Raw genomic sequence first — 7,750 nt, 5'->3', positions numbered from 1 at the left:
GAGAGAAACATTGAGAAATTATAGAAAAGATCAAAATTCACTATACTTACAATTTGCTTGATTCTTTGTTCACTATACTTACCTTACAATTTGCTTGATTCTTTGTTCACGGTAGAGGCCCCCAACCAATCAATTGGTTTAGTATGTTGATGGAGCCACCAATGGGGATTGAAGAAAGAGAGAAGTGTCAAAAACTAGTGAATTATTAAAGAATTCACAGTTGTTGGCTTAGGTAGAGTAGAGTAACAAAGCATAAGACACTATATTTTTTTCAACAAGGGAAGGCTTATATTTATAGGAAAAATTGAGCTCCTAACCAAACAAACTGATTCTATAATTTTCCAAGTCATTTTGGTCACTTTTTGACCATTTTTAGGTCAGTTAAGATAACTTTTTGGAACTAGACTTGAATGAGGAGAGAGGAGAGATGAAATATCTCAATGTTTATGAGTTTAAAACTCATTCAAGCATGTGAAATATGCACTTCCTTTAAAGAACTCCCCTTCCTTACATATGTGTCAAAATGGAATCATTATATCCAAAATATCTCATATTTTTAATATTGCTCATAGTTTTTTACTAATAAACCTTGTACATTTTCAACTCTTCATCTTATGTGAAATATGCACCTCCTTTAAAGAACTCCCCTTCCTTACATATGTGTCAAAATGGAATCATTATACCCAAAATATCTCATATTTTTAATATTGCTCATAGTTTTTTACTAATAAATCTTGTACATTTTCAACTCTTCATCTTATGTGAGCATTTACTCATTTTTGGATACCCAAAATATCTCATATTTTTAATATTGCTCATAGTTTTTTACTAATAAACCTTGTACATTTTCAACTCTTCATCTTATGTGAGCATTTACTCATTTTTGGGTATCTTCTTTTACAATTTGGATTTATCTCCTCCCTACACATGGATTGATGCTATTGGCCCATAGGAACCTTAATTGGACCATAATCCAAAAATTTCTGAAAATCTAGACCCTTAAGCTAAGGTCCTTTATACCCATTTTCAATAAATTCTAATTGCACATTGGAAAGTTCTTTTTGAATTTGTGTTTCAGGGGAACTTATTTTAATAAGATGAGATAATTTTCTATCAAAAAATATTAAAAATCTAAATATTCTCTCTCTAGAATATTTTCTCTCTCTAGGTTAAAACAGTTAGAAACAAGGTCTTTATATTTCTGAAGAGGGATTGATTACAGGGGAAGATACTAGACATTAAAAGGGGGTTGGGAGAGGAATCTTACATTCTACCCCACTTAAAAAACGCGAGATGTCCTCATCTCGCAATTTGGGATAAGTTCGCAAGATGCACGAATAAAGATTAATCACCAAGAAAAGTGTCAAAGAGAGTAAGATTCAAGACAAGAACAAGATTTAAACTTTATTCATTCTTGGAACATATACAATAAAGATAGAAGAACTCTTTACACTTCCATAAGCCCGTCCATCATATGATCACAAAAGCAGCACTCACAAGCTGCGCATGTATAAGTAACTCATCTATGGGAATAATTCTGTTGGTTATTGCCGCACATATCTCAGTGGTATGAGGTGATCTAACAAAAGGACCTCTGAGAGGTAAGCCAAAAACGGGGTAAAGACATATCTTCTCATGAGGAAGAAAACACGCCAATAAGAAGACCCGCTCAAAAAACCCAAGATGTCTTGATCTCATGACGCAGTAGTATCGGGGACCCAAACCCAAAGCTTCAATAACCATGGCCAAGCGGACATTGTTACGAAAGTGCTGCTGACCCCAGGGTGTTACCCTAGTTATGTTTTGATAGGTCCACCATTTGGTCTGAGCTACAGAAGTTCCCAAGTGAGGGAAAAGTGAGCGCTCATACTATTCTATAAAATCCTTCTTCACAGACTCGCTTGCGTCTTGAAGGTGAGAAATCATCATGGATAAAACTAATTCTTGTTGCCAAGCCATGAAGGAGATTAAGAAAGAAGGAGATCGATGGGAGTAAGATTACTGTGAGCGACAAGTAAAAGTTACGACTTATATAAAGGAAGGAGCTAGCGTAACTTAGAAGCCAACGGTAACTTGCCAGTGAAGTTTTATCGTCTTTCCATGATTTGGGTTTGGCACAATTTTCTATAGAAGGCATTAAGAACTTTGAGATGAGGAGATAAAAGAAGCTCGTAAGCTAAGTCACTTACTTTCTTTGAATTCAGATAAGGCTCACAATATCTGGGGGATAACTTCTTAAACTCCCCAATAGATAAAGAACTTCTTTTGGGCCGTACTCGAATGAAGACCAAAACCTTGGTATCCAAAACACCGATTTTTACTTCTGAACTCATTGTTCTGAATCCTTAAAACAGGTGGAACTCCTAAGAAGTATTCTAGGGAAAGGGTCTTCCTTTTTTAAATAGAATCTTTCTTTTCTTTTAGAGAGGGAATAATTATAAGATCCAAAACGGAGATTCTTACTCCTGTATACCTCGAAGGTTGGGGAGGAATCTTACATTCTACCCCACTTAAAAAAGTGCGAGATGTCCTCATCTCGCAAGGTAGAGGACAACTCTTTTTCTTAAGATCCAATTTTATTCTGGGGTTCCTTATATTGTGGTCAACCCAACAGAATACTGGGATAAATATCACTTATATAGAACTCATAATTAAATAACAATTCATTCAGATCTTATCATTCATATCTTTAACATGATAAAAAATTTCCTTTGGAACATTCCTCCACGGGAATTTCAGTCACGCAAGTTCTCAATTTGTCATATCTACCGATCAAGTGTTAACAGTAACAATTTGACAGCACAACCCACTAATCTCATAGTGATTTGCTGAATTCATTATCACTAAATGAGGGAATTTCAATTGTCGTAAGAATTTCTCTTTTTACATTTGAATATTTATCTAAAAATTTTATCTTTAAAATTAAATAGATTATCCCATAATTCCAATATGATAAGAATTTCTCTTTTCTCATCCAATCATGGAATTCCAAACGTAATAGGAATTCCTCTTTTAACATTTAATTATTTCTCATAGATAAATAAATTTATCTAAAAATTTTATCATTGAAATTAAATAAAATTTCCCATAATTCCAATATGATAAGAAATTCTCTTTTCTCATCTATTCATGGAATTCCAAATGTAATGGGAATTCCTCTTTTAACATTTAATTATTTCTCATAGATGAATAAATTTATCTAAAAATTTTATCATTGAAATTAAATAAATTATCCCATAATTCCAATATGATAAGAAATTCTCTTTTCTCATCTATTCATGGAATTCCAAATGTAATGGAAACTCCTCTTTTAATCTTTAATTATTTCTCATAGATAAATAAATTTATCTAAAAATTTCATCATTGAAATTAAATAAATTATCTCATAATTCCAAAATGATAAGAAATTCTCTTTTCTCATCTAATCATGGAATTCCAAATGTAATGGGAATTCCTCTTTTAACATTTCAAATTTTATCTATATAAAAAGATAAATTTAACTAAAATCTTTCTTTAAATTTTTTACATAAATTATACATAATCTTAGCCTTCTAATTCTTTTCTCTAAATCAATGGAATACATGGATTCCCAAGGTCATGGGGATTACTCTTTTAATATAAAATTTAATTACTAGAAATTTCTCTTTTTCTTAAATCAATAATTATGCATAAACATAGAAATCAATTTCTCCATGATTACTATGAAAATCTTTCAATTAATCTAGGATGATAATTCCTAGAAAATGGTAGGAAGTCCTCTTTTCATACTTTGAATGAAAATGTTTTATGTGTAAATTTCACAAAAATTTCGCCATAGCTCGGCTGCTATTACTGATAAATCTCACTTTATTTTAAAAAAATGAAACATCATAGATATGATTAGAATGATCCTTGATTGGATCATTAACCCATTATGGGTTGAATCATAAATTCTCATAATATAAATAAGTTAAAAGCATAAAAAACCATTAATTTAGCCTCCAATTAAACAAGCATAGAATTTATTCTTGGATTAGGGAAAAGCTTCATGAGAAGCTTCATTTGGATTAAGAATCGGTCATGGGAATGACCATTCTTTGAGTGAGAGAGAGAAATTACATAAAAACCATTAAAATTAAGCATAAATAGAAATTTATGTATTCCTTTACTACCATTCATCAATTAACTTCAATAGCATTCAAAATCCATTCCAATTAAGCTTCTCAAGCTTGAGAGGGGTTGAGAAGAGCAAAACATTGAGAAATTATGGAAAAAGATCAAAATTCATACTTTACCTTACAAATTGCTTGATTCTTTGATCACGGTAGAGGCCCCTAACCAATCAATTGGTTTGGTATGTTGATGGAGCCACCAATGGAGATTGCAGAAAGAGGGAAGCTCCAATTTCTTCAATTTGGAGAGAATTTTAGAGAATAGTAAAAATTATAATTATTTCAGCATAATTCTGGTATAGTAAAATTCTCCTATTTTTTTACAAAGGTTCAAGTTCTATTTATAGGAGAGGGAGGCTCTAAACAAGACCAAGTGATTTCTAGAATTTTCTAGATTTCAGTTTGGTTGAATTTGGACCAAATTTGGACCTAGTTTGGTTCCTTTTTGATTTGGTTTGAACCAAGAGAGAGGAAAGATAAAAATATCACATTATTTTTGAGTTTAAAACTCATTCAAGCATGTGGAGTAGGCGCCTCCTTGAAGGGATCCCCTTTCCTTACACATGTGTCAAAATGGAATCATTATACCCAAAATATCTCATTTTTTTAGTAATACTCATAGTTTTTTTCTAATAAACCTCGTACATAGTCAACTCTTCATCTTATGTGAACATTTACTCATTTTTGGGTATTTATCTTTTATAAATTGGATTTATCTCCTCCCCACACATGGATTGATCTTATTGGTCCATAGAAACCTTAATTGGACCATAATCCAAAAATTTATGAAAATCTAGACCCTTCGGCTAAGGTCCTTTATACCCATTTCCAATTAATTCCAATTGCACTTTGGAAAGTTCTTTTTGAATTTTTATTTTAGGGGAATTCATTTTAGACACTAGGAGGATTTTTATATCAAAAAATATCTCAATTTTGGACTATCTCTCTCTAGATATTTTCTCTCTCTAGGTCAAAACAGGGTAAAACAGAATCTTTTTTTTATTTCAGAGAGGGGAATAATTATACGATCAGAAGGGGAGGTTCTTACACCTGCACACCTCAAAAAGCTGGAGGGAGGAATCTTACAACAACTCAAGAAGAATAAAGTGTGTTCAAGATAGATGTGACAGAATTCATCAAGCTTGTTAGTGAGAGTTGGAGAGATACCTCCATTACATATTACATGGTAAGATATTCTCATCTTAACTATTGCCATTCATTAATTACCATTGCAGTTGCTTACTAAAATTCCATAAACATTTGTCTTCGTAATTTCTTACTTGGACATTTTTTCATAGCACATTGTATATGCACATGGACCGTATTTTCTACAAAAATATGGGTCCTTGGATATGTTCAGTACACACCCCAAGGCATGGAAAAATCACGTTACGCAGCCAAAGGAGTGTACTTCAAGAATACTCGATATGGTGGAGGAAAGACATGTAGCAATTATCTTGTGGAGATGTTTAATTGGTTCTATCACAACAATCTTGCAAGAAATGTTACTAGGGAAAAGGCTCGAATGTCAGCAATTGCTAAAGCCGCATGACTCAAAAGGAAGGAGGAAAGCATAGAGAAGTGGAATGGAAATTCAAGAGCAGGCCATGTCGCATGGCGTGCCACAATGGCAAGACATGGCAAATGTTGGGTTAAACGTGTCTAATTTGGTGGTTTTGTAATTTTTGGCCAGTTTCAAACTATCTGAACACATTATAAATGACTTTATATAAAGGTGTACATAATAGTGTCATTCATTCTCATTTATATATTTTGACTTCAGTTTTTGTCATGGCTTGAACAAAAAACACTGCACGTAAGCATCCACCATCACCTCATCGTCCTCCGCCACCTCCACCTCCCTCTCCCCCTCATCCGGACACCAATAACCCCGGCCACCACCACTGACCCTGATCGAGAGACAGGGAATGATGTTGACCTTGATGGAGTTCCATGGGCTGATATTCCTATAGTATGTTTCACAACTGGGGGGAAGAGCTTGCATCGAGGCATGGGTTTGTTGCCAACGCGAGAAGAGGTGGCAATAGTATAGCAACAACGGAATCAGCAGAAGCAACACAAGTAGCAGTAGTTGAAGGAGCTCAATCATCTTCTTGGTGTAAATGTGCATGAGATTGGAGTGCTCATGCACGTCCTCCTTGACCACCCGCAAGAAACCCTCCTCCTTGTGCCTCAACAGGAGGAAACAATGCAATGGCATGGCATCTCTAAAGGAGATTCGGAGGTTCCAGAAGAGTGTTGACCTCCTCATCCCGAGAGCTCCTTTTGCACATCTTATCAAAGAGATACTATACAATTTAGGGAGCCGAGACAAGAGGATGCAAAGCCTTGCCTTGCCTGCAAAATCCAAGAAGCAACGGAGGCATTTTTGGTCACCATGTTTGAAGATTCTAACCTATGTGCAATTCATGCAAAGCGGGTCACAATCATGTGTAAAGACATGAAGCTGGCACACACCATTTGACGTGATAACTTCTGAATATTTTCCCTTATGATGTACATGATTGGGTAGTGTAAAACTTCACTTAATATATTCTCTTTTTAGTGCTTCTCAAGTTGTCCATCAAGGCCTTGATTGCATGTGTATCTGTATCAAAAAAAATTTAAATGTATTTGATATGTATATTTCATTTACAAGGGTGATTTGTATATTTCACTTGTTAGTATGTATAGTTTGAAGGCTTAAAAAAGTAAAAAAAACCCCAACCTGAACAGGGCGACTTTTGCCTAGACAGGAAGCATGTCTGAGCAAAAGTCGCCCTGTTCAGGTTGGGGGTCTTTTTGCCTTTGTAAACCTTCCTCTGAACCATATGTACTAATATTTTTTGTTTTAATATTATTTAGTTGTAAATTTCTTGGTGATAGCAAAACTTGCAGTGTATGATAACTAGGTGATAGCACGCCTAGTGTGAAGGCACATCTTTTATGATCTTAATACTACTTTGTAAGGCAGTATATATCTTTAATTTTAAGTACCTAATTTATGATAAGGTCTATATAAATGCTTATACATGAGAAGGCTAAAAACTGTAAATAGAGCCCTAACTTGAATAGGGTGACTTTTGCCCAAACAGTAAGCCTGTCTGGGCAAAAGTCGCCCTGTTTAGGTTGGGGCTATTTTTGTATTTGGTGGCCTCTAATTGTCATGTACAAACATTTATATGTATTCATATTCACATATACATAGGCCTTACTATCGATTAAAGCTGAGTATATGCTAAATTAGATAAGACTATACTCATGTAAGAAATACACTCATGTAAAAGCTCTCTCCCTCCATGTGTAAGAATTCTCTAATCATGTAAAAGAGTATCTTTTATGATCTTAATATTACTTTATAAGGCACTATATATCTTTAATTTTAAGCACCTAGTTTATAGAAAATATGATATGAATGCTTATACATGACAACAACTGAAGACTAAGAAATACAAAAGGAGCCCCAACCTGAATAGGGCGACTTTTGCCCCAGACAGTAAGCTTGTCTAGGCAAAAGTCGCCCTGTTCAGGTTGGGGCCATTTTTGTATTTGGTGGCCTCCAATTGTCATGTACAAGCATTTACAAGTAGTCACATTCA

The sequence above is a fragment of the Cibotium barometz genome, chromosome 10 (assembly GCF_041138505.1).
Source record: "Cibotium barometz isolate CiBa-2024 chromosome 10, ASM4113850v1, whole genome shotgun sequence".
Classification (NCBI taxonomy): domain Eukaryota; kingdom Viridiplantae; phylum Streptophyta; class Polypodiopsida; order Cyatheales; family Cibotiaceae; genus Cibotium; species Cibotium barometz.
This window is presented reverse-complemented; position numbering follows the sequence as displayed.